Source organism: Humulus lupulus, chromosome 6 (assembly GCF_963169125.1).
Source record: "Humulus lupulus chromosome 6, drHumLupu1.1, whole genome shotgun sequence".
In the NCBI taxonomy this organism is placed as follows: Eukaryota; Viridiplantae; Streptophyta; class Magnoliopsida; order Rosales; family Cannabaceae; genus Humulus; species Humulus lupulus.
Genome location: NC_084798.1, coordinates 185478474 through 185495275, shown reverse-complemented (window position 1 = coordinate 185495275; position 16802 = coordinate 185478474).

Here is a 16802-nt window from a genome sequence, read left to right as displayed (position 1 = left end):
CTTAGGATCAGCGTAGCTTTTCTGCCTACTTTGAGATGCGAGCATCCTAGCCCGGATCTTCTCTATGGCCTCACCTGTCCTCTGAACCATATCTGGCCCCAAGTATTTCCTCTCACCCATCTCATCCCAATGGATAGGCGATCTGCACTTCCTCCCATACAACATCTCATAGGGAGCCACTCCAATCGTTGACTGATAACTATTGTTGTACGAGAATTCAATCAACGGAAGGTACTTACTCCACGAACCCTCAAAATCAATCACACAAGCTCTGAGCATATCCTCCAGCACTTGGATCGTCCTTTCAGACTGTCCATCAGTCTGAGGATGAAAGGCTGTACTGAACTTCAACTGAGTTCCTAAAGCTTTCTACAAACCACCCCAAAACTTGGAAGTGAAGATAGGATCCCGGTCTGACACTATAGACTTAGGAACCCCATGGAGACGTACGATCTCCCTCACGTACAGCTCAGCGTACTGATCCACAGTATAAGTTGACCTCACTGGAAGGAAATGGGCTGACTTGGTGTATCTATCCACTATCACCCATACTGAGTCATGAAATCCTACTGTCCTGGGTAACCCTCCTACGAAATCCATAGTAATATCCTCCTATTTCCACTCAGGAATACCCAATGGCTGAAGCAACCCCGCTGGTCGCTGATGCTCAGCTTTCACCTGTTGACAGGTTAAGCATCTGGCAACGTACTCTACCACATCCCTCTTCATCCCGGGCCACCAATACAAAGTCCGTAAATCCTGGTACATTTTTGTGGTACCCGGATGAAGCGAGTACGGCGTCGTATGAAACTCATCTAGTATCTCCCGTCTGATCCCCTCATCAGCTGGAACACAAATCCGCCCCTGGTACCGAAGTAAACCAACCTCTGAAACAGAATAGCCCTTAGCTATTCCTGCTAAGACATCCTCTCTAACCCTCTGTAACTGAGCGTCTGTCAACTGCCCCTCCCTGATCCGCTCTAGCAGGGTCGACTGTAGAGTAATATTAGCCAATCGGCCCATAACCAATTCTATCCCTGCTCTAATCATCTCGTTAGCCAACTCTCTCGAGATCTGAACAACACTATATAACTGACCTGGACCTCTGCGGCTCAACGCATCAGCCACCACATTGGTTTTCCCTGGATGGTAAAGAATATCACAATCATAATCTTTCACCAACTCTAGCCAACGCCTCTGTCTCATATTCAGGTCCTTCTGTGTAAAGAAATATTTCAGGCTCTTATGGTCAGTGTACACCTCGCACTTCTCCCCATAAAGATAATGCCGCCAAATCTTCAAGGCAAAAACCACTGCTGCCAGCTCTAGGTCATGAGTAGGATACCGCTGCTCATACTCCTTCAGCTGTCGTGACGCATAAGCTATCACCTTCTCATTCTGCATCAACACACAGCCTAAGCCCAACCTCGACGCATCACAATAAACAACAAACTTCCCCTATCCTGAAGGCAAACTCAACACTGGTGCAGTAATAAGTCGTTGCTTCAATTCTTGGAAACTGCCCTCACACTTGTCTGACCAAATAAACTTTAGATTCTTTTTTGTCAATTCTGTCATCGGTGCTGCTATCTTCGAGAAGCCCTCTACAAACCGCCTGTAGTAGCCTGCCAAACCAAGGAAACTTCGCACCTCTGAGGCGTTCCTTGGCCTCGGCCAATCTCTAACTGCCTCTATCTTAGATGGATCCACCTTAATCCCATCTGCACCTACAATGTGTCCAAGGAATGTCACTTCAGGTAACCAAAACTCGCACTTCTTAAACTTAGCATATAACTGATGCTCCCTCAATCTCTGAAGAACCAGTCGAAGATGAAACTCGTGTTCTGCCTCCGAACCGGAATACACCAGGATGTCATCGATGAAGACTATAACAAACTGATCTAGAAAATCTTTGAATACCCTGTTCATTAAGTCCATAAAGGCTGCTGGGGCATTGGTCAAACCAAAAGACATGACCAAGAACTCATAATGCCCATACCGCGTCCGGAAAGCTGTCTTAGGTATGTCCTCATCCTTGATCCTCAGCTGGTGATAACCAGATCGAAGATCAATCTTTGAGAACACTACCTTACCCTGCAACTGATCGAACAAGTCGTCAATCCTCGGTAGGGGGTACTTATTCTTAATGGTCAACTTGTTCAATTCTCGATAGTCGATACACATTCTCAGAGTCCCATCCTTCTTCTTAACAAATAAAATTGGAGCACCCCATGGCGAGTAGCTAGGTCTGATGAACCCTAAATCTAGAAGTTCCTGCAGTTGTATCTTTAACTCTTTCAGTTCCGCCGGTGCCATCCTGTATGGTGCCCTTGACACTGGCTCTGTCCCTGGTGCCAACTCAATAACAAACTCAATCTCCCTACGCGGCGACAACCCAGGCAAATCCTCAGGGAACACATCTAAGAACTCACAAACCAGTCTGGTCTCCTCCGGTCCAACTGGTGAAACTTTGGTGGTATCCACCACACTAGCCAAGAAGCCTATACATCCACCCTGTAACAAATCTCTGGCTCTCAACGCAGATATCCTGGGTACGCGGGGTCCACGCACTGCTCCCACAAAAACGAAGGGATCCTCGCCCTCTGGCTCAAAAGTCACTATTTTCTTTCTACAATCAATGGTAGCTCCATATCTAACCAGCCAATCCATACCTAGAATCATATCAAAGTCCTCCATACTTAACTCAATCAAGTCCACTAACAACTCCCTACCATCAACTAACACTGGCAATGCCCTAACCCATCTCCTAGACACTACCAGCTCTCCTGTAGGCAATATAGTCCCAAACCCTGAAGCACTAAACTCACTAGGTCTACACAGTCTATCAATCACCCTATCAGATACAAATGAATGCGTAGCACCAGAATCAATCAAAACAGTAAAGGAAGTGCCAGCACTAGAAAGCTGACCTGTCACTACCGAGGGACTAGCCTCGGCCTCTGCCTGCGTCAAAGTGAACACTCGAGCTGGAGTCAAGCTGTCCACCTTCCCTGTCTCCCCCTTCTTCGTGGTCGGGCAATCTTTCCTGAGGTGTCCCACCACCCCGCATACATAACAGGCCTTAGCCTGTCACTCGCCCAGATGGCGTCTCCTGCATTCTGGGTAAGTCCTCCACGAATTACCGCCTTCCCGACGGCCACCCTGAGTACCCCGACCTCCTCTATCAAACCTAGGAGCAATTGGGACATCAGGAGTCTTTCTCTTCAAATCACTGATACCTCCACCTCTACTAGAACCAGAATATGGAGGCACCGGCCTACGGCCCTCCCTTCTTGCTGCACTATCCCTCCATATCCTATTCTCTGCTTCCTCAGCAGTCAGAGCCCTCTCCACAGCCTGGGCATAAGTAGTCACCCCAGGAACTATGGTAATCCTCACATCTTGAGCTACCATAACATTCAGCCCTCTAACAAATCTGTCTAGCCTGGCTACATCGGTAGGCACAAGATCTGGTGCAAACTTTGCAAGTCTGTCAAACTTCAAGGCATATTCTGTAACGGTCATACTGCCCTGAACCAGTCCCACAAACTCATTCACCTTCGCTGCCCTGATAGCAACGTTATAGTACTTCTGATTAAACAAATCTTTAAACTCTTCCCAAGTCAACGTGGCGACATTTCTAGCCTGTGATGCCACCTCCCACCAGATTAGGGCATCCTCTCTCAGCATATAAGTGGCACAGGCCACCCTATCATGTCCTTCTACTTTCATAAAATCAAGTATGGTGGTAATCAGGGTCATCCATTGCTCAGCTTTTAGTGGATCCGGTCCACCCTCAAAGATCGGGGGCTGCTGCTTTCTGAACCGCTCATACAACGGTTCCACTTTATTGCCAACATCAACGGGCTGTACCACAGGTACCAGTGCCGGTGGTCCAGCAGGGGCAACACTCCCAGATGGAGCCTGCTGCAGAATTCTGATCAATTCCTCTTGGCTCTGAACCCTAGCTTGCATTTCTGCCATTAACTGTTGCCAGTTCTCAGGGACTGGCGGAGGGGTTGGGCCCTGGTCATCCTCTCTAGCCCCAGACCTGCCGGCTTGTCGTGTGGATTTCCTTGAACGCATAACTATTCAAGTCAATCTGCAAACAACGACTCGGAAATTAGGCTATGATGACAGGGTAATAATCTCTCCATAATCCACCACCGAAACTCCAATCATTCACAAGCAAACAAGTATAGCAATTTATCCAGATATTCATCCACATACACAGCAATGCTAATAAGCACGCCTCAATAGCATCATGCAATAGTCAAGGGCCAGGCCCTATCAAAATCTCATGCTCCCTATTCATTAGACAGATATCAACATTCATATCTCAATAGGCACATAATCATGCATATACAATTACCAAACCCTGAGTTGAGCTTGTCTCCCGCAGCGAATGTACATACCCAGCCAGTCTTCAAGACCCATAAACCTAGGACGCTCTGATACCAAGTTGTAACGCCCTGGATAGCCAAGACCGTTACACTGTGTGTTTATAAAGTGCCAGACTTGCTAATCAAGTCATTAAAGTAAAAGCGTCCTATTGAAACAGTAGAGGAACTAGGGTTAAAAGTGTTTTGGTCTCAAAAGTTACGTTTTCATTACTAAACATTGTTTATTTACATGGGATCCCAAAAATGACAGTTTAAAAGCTATTTACAAAAGTTACAAAGTTTAAATACATTGACTGGCCATATTAAGGCAAAAACGAGCAGTTAGGTAATTCCCTGTCCTGACACACTCCTCGACCATGGTGATCGAACAGCTGGCTATGTACATTTCACCGCTGAGCTCTCCACCTCAGGCCTGGTCCAGCTTGCTCTTGCCCTTACCTGCACCACGAAGCACCCGTGAGCCAAGGCCCAGCAAGAAAACACAGCAACAACAGAGCATGAACAACTAGCAAACAAGTCAATTACACATATAGCATCTCATAAACTCAAGTATATCATCAGTCAAGTATTTCATATACTAAGCATCTCAGCTCATAATACATAATGCACAGACGATAACCAGGTCTAGCGCTCACAGGCTGCTCCCTCTGTTATCTTATTGTTTCTGGCTCCCAGTGGCCAATTCGCACCCCGTGCGCTAAAATCATGTACGGTACTCTTAGACCGCTTTTACGTGTCCCTTAGCATAATACCAACATTGACACAATACAACTCTCGGGAGCACTTAGTCCCATTACAATCATACATTCGGGTGCAGTTTTCTTACCTTTCAATTCACTGGTTTTCGATGCCACGTAGCCGCAAGCACGGTCCTCTACCCCGAGCCTCTCCAAAGTCCTAATCACAACACAAATAAAACATTCTTTGTCACTAACCAATCCAAAACTACCTTCCCGGAACCTAACCCACACTCTCGGAACCCCCAAAACCTTAAAACTATACCCCGGAGATATCCCCCGAACCCCCGGAGCAAAGGGCCAAAATTGCCAAAATTGATGTCCTGAAATTGGCCTTGTGCCGCGGCATCCAGCAAGTCAGGGGCCCCGTGCCGCGGCACACAAAAACTGTGCCGCGGCGTGCCTTCGCAGGCCCAGAATTCTAGGTTTTCCTTCGCGTTTTTCCCGAGCCTAACTCACTCCAAATCACCCCAAACTCCATCCTAAGTCCCAAAACCAACTCTAGATTCTTAATAAACCCCACAGCAACCTAGAAACATCATACCCAAGCCCATTCACACAACTATTCCCAAGATTCACTCTTGAGTTTCATGCTTTGTAACTCAAACTAGAGAATTAAAAACAACTTGAACCCAAACACAAACCACACTCCAAACTCCCTGAATCTTAACAGAAATAAGCCTAATAATTACACAAAGACCTTACCTTGAGTGGTGAGTCCAACCTCTAGCTTTAAACCTCCTTCCCCCTTGATTTCCCAATTCTGAATTCATACAAAACCAGCCACCAACTTGCTTCAATTCACATTCATTATCTAAAAATTCAGACTTAAAACTTAGATATACCATAACCAAAATCTTACCTCTGAGTATTCTTGGTCTAAGCTTGCTTGACAACTTCAATCACTCCTTAATTCTTCTTCCAAAAGCTAAATTCAGCCTCTCCCTTCCATCTTAGTTTTGCTCTTCCTCTAGGTCTCCAATATTCAACATAAAGCCCCTTTCTCCAAGTGTTATACGTATTGTATTTTCCTTCAGCTCCTACTCATCTATTCCCTGCCAAAAGACTAGTTTAACCCTCCATTTATATCCCTTACTAACTAGACCTCAAGGGCTTACTTGTCCTTTTCCTAACTTTACAATTCTACCACTTTCCCAATAAAACCTGTTACTCTCTATGGTTACTAGCAGTTACACAGGTTACCAAATCACCAGTTACCATTGTCTAGTTTCCTAGGACCGTCTCGGCACGTGCATCACATTGGTATCACATCACCCACGTGGTACGATTCACACATCATAATTATCACGCAACATAATTCACATAATCATATAACATGCTTAAAATCATAATCATGCATCTTAATCATAAAAATCACACATAACTCCCATCATGCCCTCCCGGCACACTAATCAAGGCCCTTAAACCTTATTAGTGAATTTGGGTCGTTACATAAGCCATGCCTTAAACATTGATAAGAACTTCCCTCCAAAATAGCAAAAAAGAAGGCTCCTTGACAACGAAAGGAAGATAGCCTTGAAAGAGGAGGTCGACATATTGAAGGTGAATCAGTTCACAAGGGATGCATTTTATCCAGAATTTATAGCCAATCCGGTGCTGGTCCCAAAACCGAATGGCAAGTGGCAAACCTGTATCGACAACTCGGATCTAAACAAGTCATGCCCAAAAACTGCTTCCTACTGCCTCGAATTGATCAGCTCGTAGATGCAACCTCGAGACATGACATCATGTCATTCATGATGCATATTTTTTATATAACCAGATAGCAATGCATGCACCCGACCAAGAACACACGAGTTTCATGACACACAATGGACTATATTGTTACAATGTGATGTTGTTCGAGCTCAAAAATGCTGGAGCTACATACTAGAGACTGGTGAATGGAATGTTTTCAGAACATATTGGAAATAGCATGGAAGTTTATGTGGACGATATGCTGGTTAAGTCCAAACACAATAATAACAAAATGAACGACCTCGCAGAATGCTTCACCGTACTATGAAAATATAACATGAGACTTAACCCACAAAAATGCTCTTTTGGGGTATCTTCAAAATAATTTCTAGGATATAGAGTGAACGCTCGAGGAATCAAGGAAAACCTGGATAAGATCAAGGCTTTAATGGATATGCCTTCACCTTGAAAGCATAAAGATGTCCATAGTTTAACTGGGCGAATGGCAGCCTTAAATAGGTTTATTTTGAAATCCACTAATAAGTGTCTGCCTTTCTTCAATCTTTTGATAGCGGGAAAGAAATTTGAATGGATAAAAGAGTGCAAGCTCGCTTTTCAGGCTCTCAAAAAGCATCTCGCTTTTCAGGCTCTCAAAAAGCATCTTGCCGAGCCACCAATCTTATCCAAACCAGCAACAGGAGAAATACTGTACTTATACCTATTAGGAAAAACAGTTTTGCCTCAATGGAAATGGTAAGATAATTACAACTCTAAATTAAATATTACAAATAAATAATTATTGATTAAATAAAGTTACAACTCTATGACTGAAAATACAAATAAATAAAAGAAGAAATAGAAGAAGAGAAATAGAGAAATACAACTATATGCAAAATAATACAAATAAAGTAAAGTGTTTAAAACAAAAAGAAAAGAAGATTACAACTCAAAACAAGAAATACAAATAAACAAAAGAAAATAATATGAAGATGAAGAGAAATAGAATAAAATTAAAGAACAAGAAAACAAAATAGAAAGAACTCTCACTCACACTACCAAAGTGAAGAGTGTTGGGCATCACCAACTTGAACAACGTTTGAAACCTTTGTCCAAAAGCTTATTTCCCCTAACTCAAGCACTAAGGGATCTCTCTCAGATTTTTGGAAATGCTTTATGGAATAATCAAGCCTCAAGGTGTTTCTAGCCAAGTGCTCTAATGGATAGAAATGTTGTGTCTTACAAGTGAGCATTAGGCTCCTATTTATAGAGTTTTGAGACACCTTTTGAAGTTCAAATTTCACCGACCCCCATGGCTGTTACCAATGATTAATTGGATGTTTATGGAATTAAAATAGAGAATTTTGGAGTTATTTGGCTGTTGGAAACGTTCAAAATTGGATAAAACCGAAAATTGGAATATGTTGTCAGCCACTTGGGCCGCGACCCTCAGAATGTTTCTGCCACTTGGGCCGCGGCCTGACGAACAGGTGTCGCGGCCCTAGACCTTTTCCAGCAACCAATTTTTCAAATTTTTCAAAACGTTCCAAATTCCCACTTGATTTTGTAACTTCCATACACAATATGGGAGTTAAAATCACATCTCTATCAGCCATTTCTCATATGGCTTTAAGAAATTCATCTCAATATTGTGTAACAACAAATCTACACAATAATGGGTGATATTTGGAAGTTACAAATTTGTAACACCAAATATGTTACATATTTGGATATATCTCATATATCTAAATATTGTAACTCTCTATTATATATTACAATATGTGACACTCTTTGTCACATTTATTTAATCTAAGATATTATATTATAATATAATATAATATTACATTATATTATAAAATAATATAACAATACCTCGCTACAACTGAGCATGAAATCAGCGCATCATTAGTTTGGGAGGACAAAAATGTAGAGAAACCAGTCTACTACATCAGCAAACGACTCTTGGGAGCTGAGTCGAGGTACCCATTGATGGAAAAGCTCACCCTATGCCTAGTACATGCATTTCAAAAACTCCAACCCTACTTTCAGGTGCACTGCATGTATGTGTTGACTGATCAGTCATTGAGACAAATACTGTGAAAACCCGAAGCATCCAAATGACTACAAAATGGGCAGCTGAACTCGGGCAGTTCGAGATCATGTATCACTCGAGAACAACGATAAAGGGCCAAGCATTGACATATTTTATAGTTGAATGTACAGGAATAACCAATGAATAAGTCATAACCCCAGCTCGCGAGCTGTGGAGACTTTATGTCGATGGATCATCCAACGAGAACAGATCGGGGCATGTATAATACTTATAACCCCATCGGGACACAAATTTCATTCAGCGTTGAGATTTGGCTTTGAAACGTTCAATAATGAGGTTGAATATGAGGCATTATTAGCAGGGCTCATAATTGCTTTCGAGCTGAAAGCAAGGGCCATACACTGCTATAGTGATTCTCAATTAGTATTCAACCAAGTGCTAGGAGAATACCTGGTTCGAGGAACTAAAATGGCGGCATACTTGGAAAAAGTCAAGTCAGTGCTCGAACAATTCAAATTTTATATGATCGAATAGGTTCCACGAGAACAAAACTCGAATGTTGATGCCTTAGCTCAACTCGCAATGACCAGGGAAGCTAACACACTCAATGTGCCCCAGTAGAGTTCCTAACAGAACCTAGTATAACCGAGCCTAAAAAAATTGAGGTTGATATGATAGACTCGCAACCTACTTGGATGACACCCATTATCGATTACCTCGAAACCGGGGGCCTTCCTACAAACCAGAATGTGGCTCGAAAGTTGATGTACAAGTTACCAATATACACTATCTTGGAAGGGAAATTGTACAGAAGGGGATATTCGATGCCATTATTACGATGTGTAACTCCACCTGAGGCTAAGAAAATCCTTGAAGAGATTCATGAAGGATTTTGTGGAGATCATGTTGGGGGAGCATAGCCTCTGTATAAAGGTGATAAGGAAAGGATATTTTTTGCCTACACCAAAGGAAGACACGTTTTAATACGTAAAGCATTGCAACACATTTCAACGGTTCGCATCAATACCTCGCGCTCCACCAACCTAGCTCGCTATGATGAGCTCCCTTTGGCCATTCGCAGTATGGGGCATCGACCTCATAAGTTATTTACCAATGGGAAAAGGTTGAATTAAATATGCAATAGTTGGAGTCGACTACTTTACTAAATGGATCGAGGTGGAACCTCTAGCCACGATTACCTCAAAAAAATTCCTCGATTTTGTGGTAAAGAATATAATTTTTCGATATGGAATACCAAGGAAAATAGTTTCAGATAATAGAACCCAGTTTGATAGCAAGTTGTTCACTCAGTTTTACAAAAGAAATGGGATTATTAAAAGTTTCTCCTCGGTGGCCCATCTGTAGGCAAATGGTCAGGTCGAAGCTGTAAACAAGAAACCTTAAGAGTTCTATGAAGAAAAAGCTCGAAAAGGCTAAAGGTAAATGGCCAGAAGAATTACCACAAGTCCTATGGGCTTATAGAACGACAACTTGAACCTCAACTGGGCACACACCCTTCTCACTAGCCTATGTTTGTGAAGCTATGTTACCAATTGAAGTCGAAGTGTCGACAGTAATATGTGAGGCATATACACCAGAATCAAACCAATCCATACTTGAAGAATCCCTGGACCTTATCGAAGAAAAGCGAGATGAAGCTCAGCTTAAGAATGTTGCATACCAGCAACGGGCAACAAGGTACTTCAATAAGAGGATTTGACATAGACATTTTTGATTGGGAGATTTGGTGCTTAGACGAGTATTGTTGGCTCTACACAAGATGCATCTGTAGGCGCTTGGGCCTAATTGGGAAGGACCATACCAAATTGAATCCATCATTCGACCTGGAGCCTACAAACTTGCGAGATTGAATGGAGAATTGGTTCCACGAGCTTGGAACGGTGAACATGTACGACGATATTATCAGTAAAATTTGAAAGGATGTTTATTTAGTTGTAACCAAGCTTGTATTTAGTTTCTTTCAGTATTATTAATAAATTACTTTTTTCTTTTCTTTATTTTTGCTATAATTTTTGCTTGCTCTCAATAATCAATAACCTAATATTTACAATCATAGGATTTTAAGGGGGCATAAGTGGTATACCATGATACCATAAGCTCGAAAAAATATAGCATAAACAAAAATAATTTTGAGGTGCATGGATAACAAACCAAGCACAAGCCTGATTATTTACAAGTCTAGATTAACCAACATAAACAATCAATATAATGTTAAAGTTGGAATTTTTCTTGCAAAATAGTTTCAACCTCAACCTCGAAGGATAAGGACAAAAATTGTCACTAAGCAAGAAACAACTAGAAAAACGAGACTACATGCCATTAAGTATTTTTAAGAGTAAAAATGTATGGTATAAGTAGTATTCGATCTTGATTATAATGAGATTGAAATTGGAGCAAATGAATAAACCATATATGTGGAAGGGGGTTCGAAGTAAGCTCAAAATATAATTGTATAAATAAACAAGTATGATAAAAGCCACATATGAGAAGCTCAAAATATTTTGATCGAGAAATACGATGCATAACATTAAGGAAAAATTATAAGTAGATAATATGCATAAGATCTTTTAGACTGAAAATTAAGTATAAAACTACTTTAAAAAGGAAAATATTCACAAAAAACAAAAGTAAATAGCTCATCAACTCGAACTATAAATTGTCTCGACCCCAGGGGCCTTAATTAATTACAAATCAAAAATAAGGGACGCAACCCTTGTAAAAGTATAAAAATAATTACTTGTAATGACCCAACTACTCTAGACTTTGGACCATTAACGAAAACTATACATATGCCCTAATCTTTAATAGAACTTACAAGTGAAAAAGATCATACTTTATTAAAGACTTGTAAAAACAAATTGTTAAACTTACATAAACTCAAAGTAGGATATGGGATCCCATTGTTTTAAAACCAAACATAACATAATTGTAATTAAAAAGGATTACATAAATAAGTGCGGAAAAATACACATAAAAACCATAAGTAAAGAATTCATCCTCGAATCGAAACTCTCGGCTCTTTGAATCCATTCCGCCTCAATACACATTCCCCAACATCCAAGAACCTTTCCCGCCACTAAAGCTATTTTCCTGCACATATAAACAAAAAGGAGTGAGCCTAATGCCCAGCAAGGAAAATCTAACATATAACCATATACATAAAATTCATAATGCAACATACCATAACACTTATGTCACATACATACTATAATGGCCATTATTACTTGGGGTCCCATAAACTAAACAAGTCATATGCCCATTAGATTAGTGGGGTCTTGCTAGCTAAGCAAGTCATATGCCCATAATCTATTTGGGGCTTGTTAGTTGTATAGGTCATATGCCCAAGTCTACAAGCATACTTAACATAGCATTTTTTTCATAACACATATTCATAAGATAACATATAAATCATATAACATATATATCCTATCCTATTTTCCTTACCAAAAAAATCGGGATATGAGAACTGATTTAGGACCTTGGAACACTCCTAAAAACCATTTATAAAATGACGAGTATATTGAAGAAAAGGGATGAAAGTGAAGAAGGAACTATACTATCAAAATATACTTACCAAAAACCTTGTGCTTAAGAACTTGGATTTCCTAACCAAGAATAGGAATAAGGTTAGAAGACTATGAGAACTTTAAAGAAAATAATACAGAAATGGACTAGAGTTTGGAAATACCTTGAAGACTTATATGATCAATCTAAACCTTGAACTGAAATGTGAATAAACCTTACTTCCCCAAGTGTTTGATAAGCTTATAGTGATCAAGCTTATAATTCCCAACCCAAGTGTTTACACTCTCACACTAACCTAGCAACTTGCAGCCTCTGAACTTAGAGTAATAGATGAATAAATGGCAGGGTACTAGGTCCTATTTATAGAGTTTAGGAATGAAAAGATCTTCATTAACTTGAATAAAAATAATGGCTTTGTAAGTGAAAATAATTTGAATTATCATTCAGCAGAGGCTGAAGACTCGTTCAAAAAGGTGCTGGACTTATCAAGAGGTTAAGGATTTGAATGAGAACGTTTTTGAAAACTTTCAAAATATGCTGAAGGAGGCGATATAGCGCCCCCTATAGGCGATATATCGCCTGGGCCATTATGCTCGAGGCAATCGTGCAACGTTTCGTGTTTTCCGTATCTTCGTACTGCGATATATCGCCCCCTATAGCTGCGATATATCGGCATACGCTGAATATTTAAACACGAAATTACACATTTTTAGCTTAATTTGAATTGAGTAAACAGCCTTGACTAAGCCCTCTAACGTTTTCAAAGCTGCTGACTGACCTTAGGGCATTCAAATTTTAACCTTAATAAATTTAATCCTCAAAATACTTAATCATTAATAAACCTATACATGACATGTGTTATTATCTTATTGGTTCTTATCTAAACCTTATAGTATAATAAATAATATCCTCAATATCAGTCATATTAATCAAACCTTAGGTTAAAATTAATATTCCTAAACTATAGGTTAAACTTAGAAAATCTACAAGTACTACTATGAGTGTCCAAATAAATCTCGGTCTGAACCAAAAATCCACAGTCATAAAGATAATGCTATTATACTACTATCTAACTAACTAAGTAAAATTCTTTGGACTCGACATTACTCCTTATCAACTAGGGAAGACTTGGCATCCTCGCCTTTTTCATCTGCGCCTCCATCATCGGTGACAGTCACTTGGGTCACTTCCTCCTCCGCAAGACGGGCCTGCCACATGGCCAAGTAGCCCTCCTCCTTATCCAACAAAAAAGAGTTATCAATCTCCAGGTTCAGTGGCCTCATACGGTACATGTCCATGTCTGTAGCAAACTCCTTTTTGGTAATGAATTTCTCCAGGAGGTGCTTCTCCTCATCCTCGAGGATGTCTGTAACGACCCACTAATCTAAACTAATTGGACCATTATCGAAACTATACATAAAACTTACATTTTTATGAAAATACCATAATTTATTGAGTAACTTGAAAATAAGAGTTATTTACAAATAAACAGAATACTAAGAAGGATTTTGGGATCCCATTGTCTTTAAAACAAAACAAGATTTAAAATAAAAGACATTACATAATAATGCGGAAAATACACATAAAAACCATAAAAACATAAAAGGAAGACTATATCCTCGAATCGAATAACGCTCGGCCCCTTGACTCCATTCATCATCGATACACATTCTCCAAGCGTCACGAATCTTTCCGCCTCTAAACTTATTTTCCTGCACATAAACAGAAAGGAGTGAGCCTAATGCCCAGTAAGGAAAATCTAACACAAAGTCACATACATAATTTCATAAGAAAACATAAAGACTTAACATAATACATATAACATACACTTATTATAATGGCCATTATTACTTGGGGTCCCATAGACTAAACAAGCATATGCCCATGGGATTAGTGGGGTCCTACTAGCTAAGTAGGTCATATGCCCATAACCCATTTGGGGTCTTGTTAGTCATATGGGTCATATGCCCAAGCCTACAAACATACACATATATCATAACACTTTTAATAACATAAAACATATAGATAACATAATCACATAACATGTTGATTCTAGCCTATTTCCTTACCAAAGTTACCGGGATTATGGACTGAGTTGGGACTTTTGGAACACTCCTAAAACCATAAGAAAGAGTGAGTCTAAGAAAGGAGATGAAATGAAAGAGATGGAAAGACTAAACCATGAAAAAAAACATACTTACCGACTTATATGCTTAAGAGCTTGGATTCCCTAACCAAAATAAGAATAAGATTAGGGGACTGAGTAGAAGGTTTTGAGAAAGGAAATAACATAAAATACAGAAAGGAACTATAGTTTTGGGTTTACCTCAAAGATTTCAAGATCAATCTAACCTCCACCGAAATACTATAGAACTCACTTCCCAAAGTGTTTGATAAGCTTATGATGTTTAAGCTTATAGTTTTTCCCCAAACCAAGTGTTTACACTCTCACACTCACTTAACACTAGCAGCTTCTGAACTTAGAGCAAATGGTGAATAATGGCTGGGTACTAGGTCCTATTTATAGAGTTTGGGAATGAAAATATCTTGATTTTACTTGAATAAAAATAATGGCTTTTTAGGTGAAAATCATTTGAATAATCGTTCAGCAGAGGCTGAAGACTCGTTCAGAAGATGCTGGACTGTTGAAGGAGTTTGAATGGCTGAAGGGAAAAGAATTCAAAAGTATTTGAATTCATGCTGGTGGAGGCGATATATCGCCTGGACCTTTGTTCCCGAGGCGACCGTGCATCGATTCGTGTTTTCCGTATCTACGTGCTGCGATATATCGCCCCCTATAGCTGCGATATATCGGCATACGCTGAATATTTAAACACGAATTTACACATTTTTAGCTGAGTTTGAATGGAGTAAACAGCCTTGACTAAGCCCTCAATGTGCTCAAAGCTGCTGACTGACCCTATACATTCAAACTTTTACCCTTATTTAATTTAATCCTCAAAAATACTTAATCCTTAATTACCATTCAAAACATGTGCTTAAAATCCTATTGGTTGATGTCTAAACCTTATAATATAATAATATAATCCTTAATATCAGACACATTAATCAAACCTTAGGTTATACTTAATATTCTTAAACTATAGGTTAAACTTAGAAAATCTATAAGTACTACTATGAGTGTCCAAATAACTCCCGGTCTGAACCAAAAATCCATAGTAACAAAGATAACACTTAAACATACTATAATACTACTAAACAATTAGCTAAGTAAAGTTCTTGGACTCTACAATGTCATAGGTGGCCCTCTTCTCCTCCTCGAGCTTAATCGCTTGTTCCTTGAGGCGTATAATCTCGGTGGCGCTAGTGGCCAACTCTGCCTTTGCATCATCAAAGTCTTCCATCTTTGTACCAAGCTCGGCCTTCAGATGACCGACTTTAGCTTCTAAGGTAGCAAGCTTGTCCTGGGCCTCCTTTAGGACATCCTTGGCCTTGGTTTTATCTCCCTTGGCCTCTTTAAGAGTATCCTCTGTTCGAATTGGGATTGTTTAACATTGAAGTCATGCTTTTTGCTTGACCCCACCTTGGACGACAATAAAGAGCCTTGGTGCAAGAATCCAAGAAGGGCCTGAATGAATGGAAAAAAGAGTTAGAAATAAAAGTAAGAAACTAACAAAACAAGGAATTCAAGTAGTAGGAGATCTTACCGAAATAGTTGTCGAGGTTGCAAGAGAAGGATTTTTAGTGACCTTAGAGAGAGGAGCGTCCTTTTTAGAGGATACCCGACCTCGTTTACTACACTACTACAAAAAAGAGCATTTGCGTCAGTTTCTAACTGCCATAATTGAGTTTTTGCGTCAGTTTTATATGTGAGGAAGAATCCCATAACGCAAACTAGGATGACATTTGTGCAATGGGGAACTGCCATAAATGTCAGCTTGAACTTGTCATATAAAATTGCAGTAGAAAAGATGGGTCTCTCAGTCCACGACCTTAAACCTTGTACCACCACTATGTACATGTTTACAGAAGGCAGAGTAGCCAACACCGAACAAATCGAGCTTTCGGTAAAAGTTCTCGAGGCACCTCGCTTTGTTACAAAGATGTTCAATTTTGTGGTCATCGATTCACCTTCAACATATAATGTCATCCTAGGACGACCAACAATTATTGGAATGAGAGCAGTTACCTTGATTAGACACTAGCTTAGCCATGAAATTCCCTACTCCAGGTGGATTGGCATTGTAAAAAGAGATTAGCTCACTATTCGAGAACGCTACAACAACTCGATGAGAGGATGAAACGATAAACTAGGACTTAATGGAGGTTGAAGTACAGGAAAGTGAGGAAATCAGTCCATGAATTGGAAATGATTGAGCATACCTTGGATTGGTTGAGGAACTTGAA